Source organism: Toxorhynchites rutilus, chromosome 1 (assembly GCF_029784135.1).
Source record: "Toxorhynchites rutilus septentrionalis strain SRP chromosome 1, ASM2978413v1, whole genome shotgun sequence".
NCBI classification, from domain to species: domain Eukaryota; kingdom Metazoa; phylum Arthropoda; class Insecta; order Diptera; family Culicidae; genus Toxorhynchites; species Toxorhynchites rutilus.
Window position 1 is genome coordinate 52,885,159 of NC_073744.1, and position 19,019 is coordinate 52,904,177.

At 35.6% G+C, this 19,019-nt stretch overlaps 1 protein-coding gene across 2 annotated transcripts in view; it reads left to right on the forward strand.

Moving 5' to 3' along the window:
* Positions 1-19,019, forward strand: part of LOC129773439 (beta-alanyl-bioamine nonribosomal peptide synthetase ebony) — a 126,887-nt gene that overhangs the window by 21,687 nt on the left and 86,181 nt on the right. For both annotated transcript variants that reach the window (XM_055777111.1, XM_055777071.1), the window contains exon 2: positions 15,170-15,219. The gene's annotated coding sequence lies outside the window, so the exon portion shown is untranslated. The remainder of the gene's footprint in view (positions 1-15,169; positions 15,220-19,019) is intronic.

The following is a 19,019-nucleotide window of genomic DNA, read 5'->3' on the forward strand; positions in this document are numbered from 1 at the left end:
AGGATAAATATTGGTCGGTGGACGTCAATAAGCTCAGTCATCGACGGAATCTGCGAAGTCTGGGACATCGAATCCAAGGAAGCCAAACTACTTCCAGAAGCTTCGCGAACGTCGTCTCTGTCGATGTCACATGTACCGGAGCGAGCTATGTTTCCAGTCTGCTGATGACTATCCGGAAGACTTCCCCTTTCGTTTGCGGATCTTGCTTCGTTACTACCACAGGATGGAGTAATGGTCACCGTACTTCGCTCAAAGGATAAAAAGGGATGCTTTCCTTTTAAGTGCCGTTTCATATCATCGGTCGATCCATTCGACGTCTAAATCAAGGAGTAGCAATAGCGACATTTCGCTTTAGCACCGTCCTTCGTGATACTACTCGTGATTCTTCCTCTCGTAGACATGGCGACAAAATTTGGAAGAAATACCAAAACTCAGTGAAAAATTACTAATTTCAAAAGTAATTCATTCTCACATTCTTTTTCAAAAGATCAACCAACGCAATACAGTTTAAGTATGTATTTAAATACAATACCACAGCGTTTCCTACTAAAACTAAATTTGAATCTATTTGGTGTGGTGGAAATTTATAACAACTCGAATTTTTCTCACCTTCTTGTTTCAAACGAAAAAAAACGAAAAAAAAACCGTACTTCATAAATATTACCAGTTCAACAGCTAAAAAGCTCCGATATGAGCTGAAGAGCTGCTTTTTTTTATTGCGAGCCGACCCGAATCCGTTCACTATGATGAAGCGATTCGGATAAGCAGCTCATGAGCAGATGGCACATCTCTACACCCCAACTAGCGTTGTCAGAAAGCATTTCATTTTCGACAGAAACCATGCCAATTCGTGCCTTGAAGCGTCAAATGGGCAAATAAAATCATCTGTCCCCCAACGCTTTAAGTTGTTTGTATGTATGGAGGCAGACATCTCTTTCTTTTTCCTTTTTTCATCTTTTTTGGAATTGCACCCAAACAAAAAAGTCCAAACGACGTCAACGGGGATCGAACCAAGGTCGACTGGAATGCAAGACTGTTTTGCACGACCACGCTATCCACATAGCTAATGATGCTGTTGAGTAAATGCGTGATAATATTGCACCTAATTATAAAATGAAGTTGGAAAGAGTTTTCTAAGAGTAAAAAGGAGAGCATGAAGGAGAGCAATATCTATCTCGTTCTGAGCCGTATATGTGGCAAAGTATGTCGAAAGCTTATTGGTCTTTTGTCTCGCTCGCTCGTATTAATCTTATATTGCTGTACCATATATTTTATACAAATGCTTACCAGTATTTGAGAGTCATGACATTTTCTGTTATGTTTAGGCTCATTGAATATAATAAATCGGGATGACAAGACATGAGCTAAAAATCAATTTTGGATGTAGTTTGAACGCTCCGGCATGAATGCATGTTGAACGATGGGTTCTATAACCACAAATTAAACAAAGCTTTGACAGAGATTCCACGATATATTTCAACATTTCTCGATGAAAAAAGGTCGCAGCTGAGGATAGTATTGAACATGACCCAAATAACTCAACCCTCCACTGCCACACTGTTCCGAATTTTGACGAAGGATTTTGGTCATCATGCCTACAAGATCCAACGAAAACAAGAATTAAATTCTCTTGGTGAAACGCCTCATATGTAAACATGATCGGATTTTCGGCTTTATTTTTAATTTTGAATTGTTTTTCTCACCCTCCTGATGAATTTCTTCCGGCAATTATAGTTGGCAATTAAAATGATTAGATTTATGTCTACTTGAACAAGAACCTGAGCGTTGATTTGCTCAGACAGATCAATATACATGAAAAGGATGGACAAAAAAAACTGGTCAATTGAACGAACAGTAGGGGTGAATGTACTCATAATATACCTGCTACAGTACATGAAATCACAGCACAAAGCCATGAACTGCGGTGAGTAATTACAACGCTTGCAAATCATCGATGGATCAGTTTTCCTATTTGGACGTGATGCTCCGATTTGCGGAAGGCTTATTTTTGAGGCTAATTGCATTTGAGCGGTGCTGTCGAACGAACAGAAAAACACAAAAGTGCGCGCAAGCTTACAGAACAACGTACATATCCGTTAATATTTCCCCCGATGGGTATGGTGATTCGATGTAACGGGTAGATTCAATTGATATCGGCTAATGATTCGTATCGTGATTCCAAATCAGAGCACCGGTTGATTCTAAGTCTACCGGGAGCCAGTAATTGAGTACAATGTTGCTGGTGCTGGGTGAACAGCACCACAGCACGTTAGTTGATTTATAATTGCTTGCTAAATAATTCCTCCTAGATGTCATAGATCTGATCGGCAATGCACGATTTGCGGCTTTGATAAATTCCCCGATTAATCAGCGGTTTATCGAAATGAACACAAAACTCCGATGTTTCGTGATCCTATGCGGTTTCATGCAGATACTGTTTATGTCAACTGGATACAACAGAAGCTGAGAAGTGTCATTTGAGAACGTGTGATTGGCTGATAGGATTAATAGCATTTACTGTGGACTTGCAGCCGTTTATGAAGCATTTTCATTTGTTACTCCAATATGAGCAATTCCAAATGAAATCGACAAATGACAAAAACATGAGTATTTTCGATTCGAATGACAGTTTGTATTCCGTTTGGGTTGAAGGAAATATGAGTTTTCCACAGCAATTGGGATTTTTTTACTCAAGCGTAACTTTTGAAAGGGGCGTATCGATTTTAGTAGGAGAAATCTTTGATAATTTATATCTCAAAAACTATGAGTCGTACCCAAATAGTGTCTTAGAAAGAGTTATAGAGTATTGATGACTAAACATAAAAAATATACACTGAGAAAAAAAATTAATACTCTTTTTTTATTTACAAAAAACTTTAATTTGCAATATCCAAAATACAAATTTTTATTTTTTTTTTATTTTTTCATATAAAATAGAAGTCATGTAGAAAATTCCAAAAATGGGTCCAAGATGGTAAAACTATTTTTGATGAACTTTGTGGAACATCGAATTTTTATGAATTTCCGAAACTTCGAATTTTTGTATGTTAACAATCATATTTAGTCACAAATTATGATTTCTGATGTGATTTAAAATAAAAAAGCTCATTTTAAATCTCCTTCTAAATGTAGCCATTCTCGAGATATTTAAAAAAATATTTTTAATTTATTGTCTTTTTTACAGTAAATATTCCCTTTTAATATGTTTGTCGTGTTATACCGTCATGTTCATGTTTAGGAGTTACGTTGAAAATCATTTGAACACATGTGGGTAATATAAAACGTAGCGATATTAATTTTTTTTTGATCTTAATACAAACTGTTATACATGTTGCGCCAACAGAACACAACATTTATAAAAGGAAAAAATATAATTCTCTACAATTTGGTCAAATAATTCCAATATTTATCGGAGTTTGAGAGTTACTAATAATAATACTAGAATTTTTAGCATTATTTTTTTATGAACATTTATTTTTATCAACTAACAATTTTGTTGTATATAATTTATTTTTTTCATTATTTTCTTATATTTCTATACACATTATGATAACTTGCTGCATTGTCGTTAGAGTACAACTTTGCTGCTACTTCATTCTCGGATACAGGTACAAAAGAATGATACTTTTGGGTACCTGGAATTTGTCTGGTGTTATCATACATGCTACTCAACTCTTCCACACCCCGATCATATTCTTCTTGTGACATATATGAAAATGACAATTTTGTAAGATAGTCTTCTGTTCGCTTGCTAGCCCAGTCAAAAAACGTTTTTGCCTAGCCAAACTAGCTCTTGTCGCCATCCGTTTTAATGTACCACCAATTGCATCACAAGGTCCTTTGCCGTGTGATGTTGCAAAAAAATGCCATTCAGCGTCAATGTCGTATTTCGAATTAAACTGACATAAACTCGCAAAATTTTCCCTATTTTTATACTGGGATGCAGCACCATCCGACATGAATTTTATTCTTTTTACCTGCATTTGTTGTTTCAAAAATGTTACCAATTTAGAAATAAATACTTGCACAGCTATTGTGGCATGACTTAAAACTTCAGATATAACTACAAAACTTAAATTTGCCAGAGAACCTTTTTCATCTCTATAATAAACAACGAATGGATTGTTGCTTGATCATTGTTCCAGTGATGACTTTGAACTTCATCTTGAAGCACAAATGAATAATTTTCGGAAAAATTGCAAGTCACAACAACCTAATTTTCTCGTAAATAAGCTTTTATATTGTTAAGAAATGTGGACTGTTGTTTTAATGTAATCATAAGTAAGTAATTTTTCTATTTTTTCGCAAAAATACGATACAAATTCTTCCATCGGTTTCACAAGAGTTTATATGTCGCATCGATCAGTAGAAATCCATTGTGCATAAGTGATTTCAATTGAATTGCGTTCCTGAAGCTCATCTAGAAACCAGTTTCCAAACTCGTCTATTGTTGGGCATTTTTTACATTCACGAAGGTAACAGTATTTTGATCTATTTGATATGTTACATAGTATTTTTTCCATATATTCGTTATGATTTCCTACGTTATGGTTTCCTGAACTATTCAGCAATTTGCAATGCTTTGGACGCATTGATGCAAAAGAGCTAAATCCAATTTTGCAATTTGGATGAGGTTCCTTAAATCTGTTGAAGTAATCCCATAATGATGTTATTAATAACCTTTTTTGGATGTGTTGACGCTTCCCATCTTTGGCTACAGAAACATAGCCTCTATCTCCAGGTAATGATCGACTGATATCGTCGTCATTATAAAATTCCGAAACATGATTTTTAACATCTTCACTTAAACTTGGTCCATATTTGCTATGTGGTGTCGACAATACACCTTTTTCATTTGCCAGTTTTTTGGCTTGAATTGCCATATATTTATTAACGCCAAATTCTTCTTCCATTTTTTGCACGGACCAAGACTTAGGGAAGACTGTTAAAATTCTAACTTTTTCTGATCTTGTTGTCACTGTGTGGTCATTTTTTTCTTTGAGCTGATTGATAATCTCATCAAACTCTTTTGCCTTTTGTTTAAAGTTCGACTCTTCGTCTTCTTCATGTGAAAAGGAAAATAGATTTCTTTTAATACCTTTAGAAATTTCTTTGAATTTTTGTTCGGGGCAACTAGCCTGTCCAAGTCTTTTCGTCATTATTGGTGAAACGTTAATACCGGCGATTCCCTTGTTGAATAGCTCAATGTTGTACGCTCGGGAATACTCTGGTATATTGCTGTTTTGAGAATCTTGCGAGGATGCTGAAACGACTGAAACTATTGATGGTACTTCTTCTAAAGTATTTCCTACTGCTGTACTGATCTGCTCCTCAGTATTACACTGCTTTGTTTTGGAAGAGTATACAGATAAACGGCATGATCCGCAAATTTTTAAAGATGTATCCAGGAAGATATTGTATCCCATTGACTTAAGTTTCTCAATCATTGACACGGTTAAGGAACGTTTTTCAGATGAACATTTCTTACCGTTTTTCGGAAACGGTCTACAACACGAAAAAAAAATTTTGTAGTCCATTGTGGTATACTGTTATTCACTCTATAAGGAAGATTGTTCGACTGATGAACGATGTTTGAATATGAGTAACTTTATATACATTATAGAGGTACTTTGAAGGTACCTGACTTTATATACCTGTACAGAGGTAGCTTAAAGACACCTGACTTTATATACCTATACAGAGGTAGCTTAGAGATACCTGACTTCAGGTATAATCTAGGCATAACGTAAACAAATTAATTATATGTGTACTAATAACGTCCGGTTGAATCAACAAGGTGTATTTGTTGTTGGGATTTCAATTCTACTGTTCGTGTTTTGATTGTGTAACACGAATAATATGTTAAAAGATTGTATTAAGATAAAAACAGATTTTTTATTATCGCTACGTTTTGTGTTAACCCACATGTCTTCAAATGTTTTTCAACGTAACTCCTAAACATATATTTTTACCATAATGATGTATTTGGAAAAATTGTTGGAAATTATAAGCAAATTCATAAAATTTCATGAACATGGCGGTATAACACGACAAACATATTAAAAGGGAATATTCACTAGAAAAAAGACAATAAATTAAAAATATTTTTTTAAATATCTCGAGAATGGCTAGATTTATAATGAGCTTTTTTGTTTTAAATCACATCAAAAATCATAATTTGTGGCTAAAATTGATTGTTAACATACAAAAATTCTAAGAGAAATTCATAAAAATTCGATGTTTCACAAAGTTCATCAAAAATAGTTTTACCATCTTGGACCAATTTTTTAAATTTTCTACATGACTTCTATTTTATATGAAAAAATTAAAATATATGTATTTTGGATATTGCAAATTAAAGTTTTTTTGTGTAAATAAAAAAAAGAGTACTAATTTTTTTCTCAGTGTATATTTTTTTCATGTTTAGAAATCAATACGCTATAACTCTTTCTAAGACACTATTTCGGTACGACTCATAGTTTCATAAATTATCAGAGATTTCTCCTACTAAAATCGATACGCCCTTTTCAAAAGTTACACTTGAGTCAAAAAATTCCCAATTGCTGTGGAAAACTCATATTTCCTCCAACCCAAACGGAATACAAACTTTCATTCGAATCAAAAATACATGTTTTTAAAATCTGCATTTTTTGGACGATTTCATTTGGAATTGCACATATGGGCCTGACCGTGGGAGGTAATTCGTTCTCAACTGAGCAATTTCCATGTTTTCCTTCTCCCCACAGATTGTTATGAACACATCCTTCGCGAAGCTTCGTGACGCATCCGTCATTTGATCAATCGAGCGACGAATCATTTTTTGTTCGATGCTACAGCTATGGTGTGGCCAGCACAATTGAATACCACGACCGGTGATCGTGAAATGAAGAGAAACTAGAAAATCAGTCCTGACTTAGGTTCTTTTCATGCACGGTTTGTTTTTTTTTCTAGTGCTACTAGATGTTCAAGATCCTTTGATTCTGTCCGTCCATTGTGCGTCGAGAACGGAAGTATGGTTCAGTGTATAAAAATGATGCATTTTTTACCCTTGGTTATTTCGTTTGGGTGCAAGTTACGATCACGCCAGTTTTTTTAAAATATAGTTCTGTTTGAGACAAGAATCCCCTTTCGATGCAGTTTCAGCCAAACGTCGAATAGTATAAATCTCAAGCACGGATTGATTCGACTAATTACTTCCTGTAACGCTTGCGCAAGATCCGAACAATGGGTTTAGTAATTATTGCGAACACAGCATGTGTCAGCGATGGGCATACATCACATATTTTGACAGGTGGAGGTCAACTTCCACACTGGTCCGCCGGCTGAAGTGAATGGACAGATTCGAACAAGTTGTTTTTTTATCGCCTATCAGGCTAATTTAATACGTCTTGCCCATGCGAACCAAGATCGACAACCTCTCTCTGTCTCTCGTAATGGAATAGAGATCAAACCAATTTAGCTGCTCTCGTTTGGTGGATCGAGGACGGAATCATATCGGTTTCTATTGGTGTGAGAAAATAAGGAAGCGGTCAATAATTGACCCCAAACAAACAAGTGGCGCATAAAATCAAAATAGATAGCTACACAGTCATAAACACGTTACGTGGGCGATATTATTGCTGTTCATGCAATTCCGTCACAACATGCACGCCACAAACTGCATAAACAATATTGAAAACACCATGGTTGAGAACAAAACAAGTCCACCGCGAGTGTATCCTTAGATAAAGTGACAATTAAATCTTGTACTCTAGCCCACTTAATAGCTGTCCATGACTTTTACGAAGGCGGCAGAAAAAAATGCAAACATCGTTTCGAAGTTTTCTTGGGCTCACGTGAGCTGCTCATCTAATGGTTAACAGGTTAATGGGCGTTGGGAGGATAAACAGGCCGCATAGGGTTCTAATGGGAATCGAACATTCTTACGAAATAAAAGCTGTAAAGGAATGAAATGAAGCGCAGAGGTCAAAATCAGAGAAGCGTGAAAGTCAACGAAGATGAATTAAGAAGTTTACGAGACAGAACAAATTGAGGGATCACACAAAGTTCAGTTCGATGTCCCTCGAAATATTTTGTGCAACCGACTGTCGGTTTGGCCACCAGGGTTGCCATGTGTTTTTGATCTGAAATTTTTTTTTAATCTTAGTTTTTTCTCAAAAAATCTGTATTGATAACCGTATTGAATTTATAAGTCCAATAATCCCATTAGAACCATAATCCCATTAGAACCATTGAATGGCATAATCCCATTAGAACCATTGATTGGCATATTTATTATTAATACAAGGATGTTTTTGGAATCCAAGTAGAGCCTGCAAACATATACAGTGTCGGACAAAACAATAAGACTACTACTCATGCGAAAAAAGAAAGTTGCTAAACTTTGAGAAAAAATATTCGAACTTAGTATTTCAATTAATCAATAATCTTTTATTTGTCTCTTTCGAAGAAATAAAACATCCACAGATAAAAAAAACAATGAATGTAAAAATGCTCTTTTAGCATATTTAAGTAAGAAAAAAACGCGTCAGAAAATAAGTCCAGTTCAAAATTCGGATCATATCGAAAAAATAAAAAAAATAAATTCATGCCGAAAGGAGCTTTCTTCTTTCTTTTTTCTTTTTTCTTTGGATCCGTTCTTTACGATCTGCCACAGATTCGATGGGATTCAGTTCCGGTGACTGCACAATTCACAATCCACAATTCGGGTGGCGTGGCTTATAGATATGCCATTCGCATGTCGTTGTCTTGCATGAATTGCCATTTTAACGGCATTTCCCACTTCGTGGGCGATACCATAACGTCTTCCAGTACCTAAACGTAAAGATGCTGAGTACATTATCTTGCCGATTCCATACAGGTGACCAACAACAATCGGGCTTTATCTATCAGAACCGATTGAAATGGCCTTTGTTGCGTCAGACCACAGCACATTCCGCCATTTCTTATTGTTTTCCGGGCCTAACTAATCGAAATGGTCCTTGGAAAACTTCAACCTAGCTAGAGGATGTTTCTGTGTAACCATAGGAACCTGCCTGGGGTTTTTACTTCCGAGTCCATGCTCCACAAGCCGCTCTGGATTGTTCGGAGTCTCTGATTTTCTTCGCATACTTGAACGGATCTTTGTTAGAAACTCGTTCGATTTCAGCACCTTGCTTGGCTGTCGTTTTCCGAGGGCGTCCGGTCGATTCCAATTTTTTTCGATCATGAAGTGCATTGAAAACGAATGTTTTCGATCATCCCAGGAATTCTGCAATCTATAGTTGATATCTGCCTTGTTTTGCCATTTCACGGATAACAATCTGTTGCGGTTCCGGTTCCAGTCCCGTGAAAGGAGCGGCCCATGTATCGATGTTTTGACTAAAATATACGAATTAAAATGCTATAGGTTTATGATTAACATGACAAATACTTACTAGGATCAGTGTTCACGCCCGACGCTCCGAGTGCCGAACAAAATTTTAGCAACCGAAACTACGCCCACCGAAAATGCGCAACAATGCAATCCGCTATACAAGTGGCGAGCACGATGCGCTCCACAACAGTGTTTCGATAACCATCGTCCAGATTTCCTCCAACCACCGAGCAGTTAAGTGCAGAATTTCTTCAACCACGTTCAGTTTTCATTCCACCACCAAGCAATATTCCGAAATCATCGTGCAGTAACCAGTTTGACATCGACCACTGCGCAATAAGCAGCAGCAGAAGAAGAATGCAGATGCAGAAAGTACAGTTGCATCTCACCGACAGTGCAACTTTTCTGCGTGTTAACGCAATGGTGTGATTCCTTCCAAAACAGAGAATAAAAAATGCCATTTTGTAAATCGAGACACCATTTTCGTTCTTCCTTCCAACATCAACATCCATCATTTTGCGCAATTATCACAAGCAGTTCTTTTCAGAATTACTTGTTAAGAGTTAATGTTTTCTAGCGAGTGATAATTGCCAGTTTATTCTGACGGGTTGCGCCTGCGTCCGAACAATCAGTATCAAACAAAGTATCTCCGTGCAACAGCTAGTTGTAGCATTCAAATCCTTTTCCCACACACTTTCCTAATTTTCCAATAACTGATGCTTTTTCCATGCTTGATTTGTCTCATTTCACACTTAAAGAAATGTGATTAACCAAAACCCGAACCCACATCAGATTACCCATCGTAAAGTATGAATCACCCAAAAGGGTGCTCATACACTATTTGACAGAAGCCAAATATTTGACTCTAATTGACAGATGATATTTTATCAACGTGTACTAATCAAATATATTCAACACAAAACACGACAAGCAAATATTCAATTATTATGCCTAAAATATTTTTCGGTCTGTTCGTCAAACCTGTCGGTACATGGTGAGGTTACTATATATATTTCAGTTGAATTTTCTTGTTTGTTTCTTGTTTGTTTGATGTTTGACATTCTTTACCAATGATAATAGTTAAAGAATGGCAAACACCAATCTTCAACCAAATTCTATCTGTCAAAAAATGTCTAATATTTATCCTCCGGACAGACCGTAACCGTATTTAAGAATAGACTTGTAACCAGTCAACAGTCACATGGAAATAATGATACAAACGAGTCATGCGAAATATGACGATGCGCTAGATAAAAACGCGTCGTGTGTTCTACTCGAAGAATCTAATATCACTCGCCTACCGCTCACTTGGCGTACGCATTTTTCATATTAGTTTATGGTGACTGTGACAGGACTCGAACCTGCAATCTTCGGACTGCAGAACACAAGACCTTAGAACAAACATACATATCTATAACACAGATCCATACTAGAAAGAACTACATGTCGGACTCGATTATATACAGTTTGAAAAAAAAATTTTTTTTTAATATTTTAAACATGGCTTATTTCCCGAAAAAATATTACCTTTCAACGTTAAGGTGAAATTTAAGCGGCTTTCATATGTACGTACAGTGGGGTCAAAATTGCAGATTTTGCTTGAATTTTCACCAGGAATTGTTTATGTCGATATTGCAGCGAAATTAAGATAGATAGAAGTTGAGTGTCAAGGAACAAATTGTAGTGCGGTTACAAAGCATTAATTTAATTGATAGAAACAATTATGTTCAATATGAATTTTTAGGATAAAATCAATAATAACATACTAAAAATGACTAACTTTGGAGTTCTTCACTTCCAAAATGTTTTTAAATCCACTAATTTAGACGTTTCACAACTATATCCTGTACAAAATTTTTTCATCTTTCTAATGGAAGCAACAGAATCGTCTTCTGTAGCGTACTTTTTAATGTAGCGCCAGTTTTAGGCAACAGAGTCCGAAACAAACAAAAAGTTCTGTCATTTGAAACGAAATTCGAACATATGTGTAGAAGGATTTTGCAAATATTAAATTCTTCTTTTATATTCAAATAACGACAAATATATGTATAGAAAACGATAGAAAAAAAATATTTTTTTTTGACTCGATTCGAATACAGGATTCAGTTATATAAAGTAAAAATAAACCCGAAACTGTATATAATCGAGCCCGCCCTATGTAATATAGTGCCCTATTCCAGAAAACGAGACGCCAAACTGTAAAAAAAAAATTTTGTAACGAAAGCCATTGGTGTAATTTTGATGATTGGCGTTACAAAAACTCCTATCTTCATAAATTATTTTTTTCTGTCCGTTCGTTTTCCGGAACATGAAAAAAAGCAAAAACATCGGCCAAAACCAAAACCTACATTTTTGTTCCTGTAAGAGGTTTAATCCAATGGTTTTTTTTCTACATGTCAATGTGTGTGCTTTTATCAAAGTAATACTATAGAAAAGTTTACATACTTTTGCATTTATAAGGTTTCGTTTTTTGTTTGGTTATGTGAGATTTTGTACTTTCCGCATATAGTTGCTTTAATCTAAATTTATTGTTCAATAAAGTTCTACCAAATTGGATTAAATTGATAGTAAGTAGTAGCTAATAAACTGAGCTATCATTTGATGTCAAACCCTTACCAAGTGGTAGCTATCAAAAGCCATGAAACATTATCACAGTTGTTTTTCAATTTTTCGAACGCTTGACCCTAAAATGACCCCTAATGTTAATATGCCTATTGTGAACCAATGATGCAAACTCCTGCTTTTCGAATTTCGATCGAATATGAGAAAACAGGACATCACGCAGGACATCACGGACATCACCATTACTAATTTTGAAACGTTATTTAGAAAAATATGTACGTTCTGTGCGGAATTCAAAATATCGGTAATTTGTATCTACAGATTCTTGGTTTCAAAAAGTCCAAAAAACCTGTATTAATACAATATTCTGTAAGTATGGAAACCCACTCATCTAGTTTGTCGAAAAAATCTCTAGATGGTCTGCCAGGTGGGTGCGGTGGCTGTTAAAAGGTACTTGTTTTATTATTAATATTTTTGTTGTAAAAGTTTATATGGTTAAAAACATATTTAAATAATAGTTCCACATAAAATCTAGTACACTTAGGATTCCGAAACATGGTTTATTTTATAGCAGTTCCTATAGTTGTCGGTTTCGTATCGCTCTGACAACATTTTATTATTGATCCGTCCGCAAGAAGCTTATCATTCTTCTCGTGCCAGGACGCACAGCATTGTTTTACCAAAATACCGAGAATTCTTACGAAACGTACAAGAAAATTGATAATAGTAGCTTCCAGGCCAGAAGTTATTGAAAGCTCGAGGTTCAAGGATGCATGTCCCAACAATGTTTAGGTACGCTTTGAACTGGCAATTTCGCTAGAATGTTCCTGATTTGACATAAAATTCGGGCATTTCTTGCTTTCGATTCTTGCGAGCCATACATGTGAGAAACAGGTTGCTTGGTAGTAGCTCTTAATACAGAATCCATTCCAAATTCCGCCAGAAACAGAGTATATCTCCCGTCGAGCAAAGACCGGATATGTATAAGAATTAATGAGCATGGTATAAATCCTCGCATAAGCGGAAATGCTAGTGTTTAGCCAAACTTTATGATCGTTTATATTTTTTCCGAAAATCCTACAGTATCACTACAGTCAATTGCAGAGAAATCAAAATTCAAATTTTCACTGAATTCATCATCTATGCTTTGGAATCTTCAATCAACAAATGAGGAAAGCATATCACCAATGGAAGACTTGTTTTATTTTTACTATTTTTGATTACATTTAATATGGTTGTAGATATATTTACCATAGTCCCATTATTAAAGTTGATTAAAGTACATACACATTATCCTCAATAAAGTAATGTTGTTCCTCAAACTTAATCTCGTTGTAATTTCATAAATTCGCCATACAATCTGGTTTCATGAAATTTTCAAGCACTGTTTTGGAAAGCCACGAAACAATTGAGGGTGGAGATAAAAAATCTAAGTACAGCTCTGCGTCTAGAGAATTTAACGTAATGTAAGATATATACAAGTGTGAACCGGAGAATTATCATGACAGAAAACTTTGGCATGGCAACCAGTATATTTATTACAAACCAGCTGTACCCTGCCACGCTTTGCTGTGGCACATTGTGGTTGCATGGTTGAGTTGAATTTTCATTTTTTATTATTTTTAGAGCTTTTGACGCGTACACAAAGGAACAGAACATTTTTGTATATATAGAGATTATAATGAGGGAAATCGATAAATTTTAAATCAATCTGAAACACAATTTCAGTTCACGATTCTGTCAAATACTTAGAAAAAGATGTTACCATCACATAGAATTCATATCTAATACGAAATGGTCGATTTTCATAAGAAGCTTTATTTCAAAAACGTACTATGGTGATATAGAAGATCATTTTTCTCAATTTTTTTTTTCAATTTTTTATGCCGTAACAACATTCCTCGGAGTGAAATGTATATTGTGTCCAACTTTGAGCTCAATCGGTTTTGTATTTTTCGAGTTTTTGACGCGTACACAAACGAACACAACATTTTTATATACAGGGTTTTCCATTTCGGGCTTCCGAAAGTATACAGCCCTGCGCTGACAACCGTTTGACATAGCTGTCAACCAAAGCGTCATATCGTTAGTTGAATGTCTCCCATTTTACAATATGCATCGTTTTAGCATCGCACAACGTTTTAATTTTGTTATTATACTATATTATTTATTTATACTATAAAAATGATGAAAAACCGGCAAATGTTTTTCGAGCATTATGGACGGCCTACAGAGTACACAATCGCTAATGTAGTGCGTAAATTCGAACAAACTGGATCCGTAGCGGATATTGTGAAACCTGTGCATCATCGTAATGTGCATTCGGCCGAAAATATTGCTGCTGTTGCTGCCAGTGTGGAGGATGACCCGAATGTTTCGATTCCACGGCGTGCTCAGCAATTGGGCTTGTCAAACACATCATTGTGGCGAATTTTGCATTTGGACTTGCACCTACATCCATATAAAGTCCAACTGGTACAAAAATTAGAGCGTGGTGACCATGGAATGCGTCGGGCATACGTCGATTGGGTGAACGAACAACAGCAGCAAAATGCTTAATTTTCGCATCAAATTTTCTTCAGCGATGTGGCACATTTCGAGCTCGGTGGCTGTGTGAACACCCAAAATTTCCGTATATGGGGCTCAGAAATTCCACACGTGATTGTTGAGGGGCCATTGCATCCGCCAAAAGTCACTGTTTGGTGCGCATTATGGTCTGGTGGAGTCATCGGGCCGTATTTCTTTGAAAATGAGGACGGCGAGACGGTAACTATGAATGGTGAGCGCTATGGCCGCATGTTAACCTTTTTTTTTGCCACTAATTGAAGATATGGATACGGATGACATGTGGTTTCAGCAGGACGGCGCCACGTGCCACACAACACGACCGAACATGGCCATATTGCAAACGAAATTTGAGGGACGCATAATTTCGCGTTTTGGTGATGCCAATTGGCCGTCCAGATCATGCGATTTGAACCCGCTAGACCTTTTTTTGTGGGGTTATGCGAAAGACCGTGTCTATGCCAACTCTCCGCAAACTCTTGAACATTTGAAAGACAACATTCGTGAAGTTATGACCGAGATACCGCCCCATATCTCTGACCTCGTCGTTATTTGTACTGAATTATCATAAAAAACTGCTTATCTAAATACGTGCTGAAATTATTTTATTTGTTTTCAAACCATCGCTTGCGAATAATTATTGTGGAATAACATAACGTCTATATTTTCTTTTCATTTTTTTTTCAGGCGTTCTTGGAACTAAGAGTTGTCTCTTCAAACATCATAAATCTACCAAGGTAAGTCGTTCGAAACTATGATTCAACTTTGCCAATATGAACATCGACTAGTGCAAATAGTTTTACATTGAATCTTCCGTTTATTCATAAGTTGGACAAAAAGTCACAACTTTTAAAGAAATAATGTGTCATCATAATTTTTCTGATTAAAAATGGAAAGTAATCAAAATAACTTGCTTGGACAATCTAGTGTTGAAGGGCAATCAAAATTGCTTTCCAATCCAACAGAAGTGAACCTGATATTATCAAGCTGTACATTGCATCAGGTGAAAGATTTTGAACAGCTGTGTTCATCCTCGTAACACTGATGCTATCCATGCTCATAGCGCTTTGAAGTTCAACATCGCTACAAAGGGGTTAAACAGTTATGTAAAAACGATAATTGACCGTCGAAGTATGTATAAGATTTTTACCACTGTCAAATAAGTTGTGCAAAAATGACGTTTTACAGCCTACCCACAAATATAATTTATTATTATACGAAATAAACTCCGAGGCTTCATGATTTCAATAACAATGCCTCTATCACCCCCTGCGAGATCATGACACAAGTCCGTTGTGGTGGAAATCACCCACCCCTTCACTTTCAATATTTATTCTTATCGTGGAAAAATCATAATCACTTGAAATTATGCTTATGACAGGTCGGGAGTCACACATTTTTCCCAGATATTATTCATCGGCATCACGTTTCGTAGCTATAAATTCAACGACACCGTTCACCCACGAACGGTAGATTATATGCATTTTATCGTAATCTAACGACTCCGCAGGTAGAATGGATTTATAAATAACTAAGTGCAACAACTTCGGGGTAATTGAGTTCAGTGACTGTTTTATTCCATGTGTGAGATCATTTGACCAGCCTTGGTTTTCGTTGAAAAGTAGTATTTCACTCACTTCTTACGGCGGCACATTATGAAACAAAGCATCGAGATGAAATAAATTCTATGCTAATTCATTCGTGCCACCACCGATACAACTCCTACGTGATAGTAGCCGGCGTTTCTTACATAGTTGCGCTATGTGGGGCTAATAAAGTTGTGTTTGATTCAATAATATTTATGTTCAATGTGTTGAACATGCTGCTGCGATGTAATAAATCAATTTGTTATACGATCCATTAGAATTAATATCAGCGCAAGGTGTTCTGGTAGGAGAGATAACGCTTGTTCTGTGCGCAACTTAATTCATTCAAATTTTCCCATTAACAATCAGCTTCCTTATCGTTTCGGTGTGAAAAACCGGCATCGTTTTTCAAATTTCAATTAGCGAATAACGAAATAATAAATCAAAACCTTTCTCACTGATGAGCCGCACCCACAAACCTTCGCCATGGAGTTTGTGACTCAGTGTAAGCACGAATCGGATAAGTGCTGCCACACGCATCAAATTGAGCAATTATTGAAGCCCTTCCGTTTGTGACTTCAACATAGCTGCAATTAATTAATTAAATACCAAGTAGAATTCCGATACCATCTAGAGTGCTACTCAGAACAACGCCGCCGCCGCCCGAAGTGGGCCAGTACTGCATTCATCGGTGCAATATGAGGCCCCCGCGGCCCCCACGTAAATGCACTTTGCTAGTTTTTCAAGCCAACGATTCAAACCACTCTCATTTTCTAATTAATATGCCATTTCCTCATTGCGTTTGATCAGAACTTTCGAATCACCGGACGCCCTCTCACCGGCAGCAGAGCTTGGTCATCATCAGTGATGGGATTACTCTCTCACGACAACAGCAATATTCAAATTTGAACATGTGTTTTATTATCATCATAAAACAACTAGATAAGATGCGATATTCCAGACGGAAACATGTTTTATGTACTACAGTCTGAAGGCACCTGAAGTCACCTCATGAGACGCTATGCAATGGTAGGTAGATTAATGGAAGCTTATGTAATTCAGTGCCTGTCGACCCCCGATCAGCCATAAAAACTGCCGGCAGCTACCTTGTGTACCCTGCAGCGACAATGTCAAGTGGAATCTTTCGAGTTTCGTGGCTATATTTTGTTGTCTTTTTTAATTCGACTTTTTGTTCAGTTTTTCTTGTTGGTGATGATGCACTGAAAGACCCCGGCTCATACCGTCCGTAAAAAAAGAGGGGTTTAGGTCTTAATTATGCGTTCTTTTGCCGGTATTCGCCGGCACGAATCAAAACTATCGCTGAATAAATGTGTTTTGACTAATTTGTATGGCACACATTGAATGACAAAAAAGCACCAAGCTGAGTTTTATTTGTCTATCCACTTCCCGTCATGTAGCAATCATAAAGATATTTGACGACAACTTTGACAGTTCTCAAAGAGCACATCGAGCACGGGAAAATCAAAAAATAGGCGCGAAAAATTGGTATGATTTTTTTTTATTTTATTTGGAAGGGATATGTTTGTTAGTATTAGGTGTGGTTAATTTGTGTGAATAATCATTTGTCGCAATTCGCATTGACGATATTGAGCTTCTCACTACATATTTGGAAAGCGACAATAATGGGGTTTTCAGGCAAACTTTTAAAATAAAAAATATGAATTGAGAAAAACTTTTCCTAATCAAATAATGTAAATGAAAATAATTTTTTTCTGCAAGTGGAGAAAAAAAGGTATACACAAATTGTGTCTGGAGATGATTTCATATTATAATGATGACTTTTAGTTGGTATAACTAAAAATATAGGGGAAATATGCGAAGTTAGGGTCAGGACCTCGTGCTCCAACTCCATATAAAAATTATCCATTCAGGCTTTAGAACGAACAAATATGTCTATTCTACAATGCACTGTCGATTTGTAGTCAAGTGTATTTTCTTTCATGAAAAGATCAGCCATTTATGAGATGACCATTTCGATGAAATCTAATTTTATTTTTTGAAATACATTATTTGTTCAGTGGGTTTTCAGTTGAGTTGTGTTCATCAAAGATTTTAGTGAAGATTCAGATAATTTTCCAATAGCAAAAAAGCACGTTTTTGAACCGATTTCCATTTTTGAGACGATCTTCTCGACCACAAAGTTAGGATGCATCGTAAGGGAAAATATTCAAATTCAAGTTATATTGGTCGTATTGCTCCCGAGATAAATTTTTCGACAGCTTTTAGAGGGCACAACTACCAACGCCTTAATCAATATTTTTAGTCTCAATTTATTATAATACTTCTCCAACACGTCGCAAGAGACTCGAATACTTTACTAAATCTCAAATGTCATGAATAATGGTTATTTTTGGCCCCCCAGGTTGGTCCCCTCTATTTTTCAAATTATATTCAATAGACTTTTTTATACATGATTTTTTTAATTACATGAAATAATGAATTATGAGTATTATAAAATAATTTGGAATAATTTTTTTTTTATAATTTCATACATGAGGTTATAAATGAATCCATCATTGTGGTTGAGAAATTAAACAATCGAAAAACTGAAAAAAATTGGAAAATAAAAATCTAAAAACCTAAAAGTTGAAAAATTTGGGAATTGATAAACTTGAAAAAAAAGTTGAAAATTAAAAAATTAAAAATTAAAAAAAAATCAAAATCTAAAGAAAATTTTAAATTCAAAAATTCAAAACCTAATTAATTCAAAAATTCAAAAAATCAAAATATTTAAAATAAACAAAACAAAAATTTAAAAATTTAAAATTTCAAATTTAAAAACCTGAGACCTAAAAAGTTCAAAAACTTTATAAATTCATGCAATCAAAATTTTAAAAAATCATAAAATATAAAATTTAAAAACCCAAAAATTCAAGATTTGAGAATTAAGAGATTGAACAATTAAAAATTTAATAATTCAAAATTTTAAA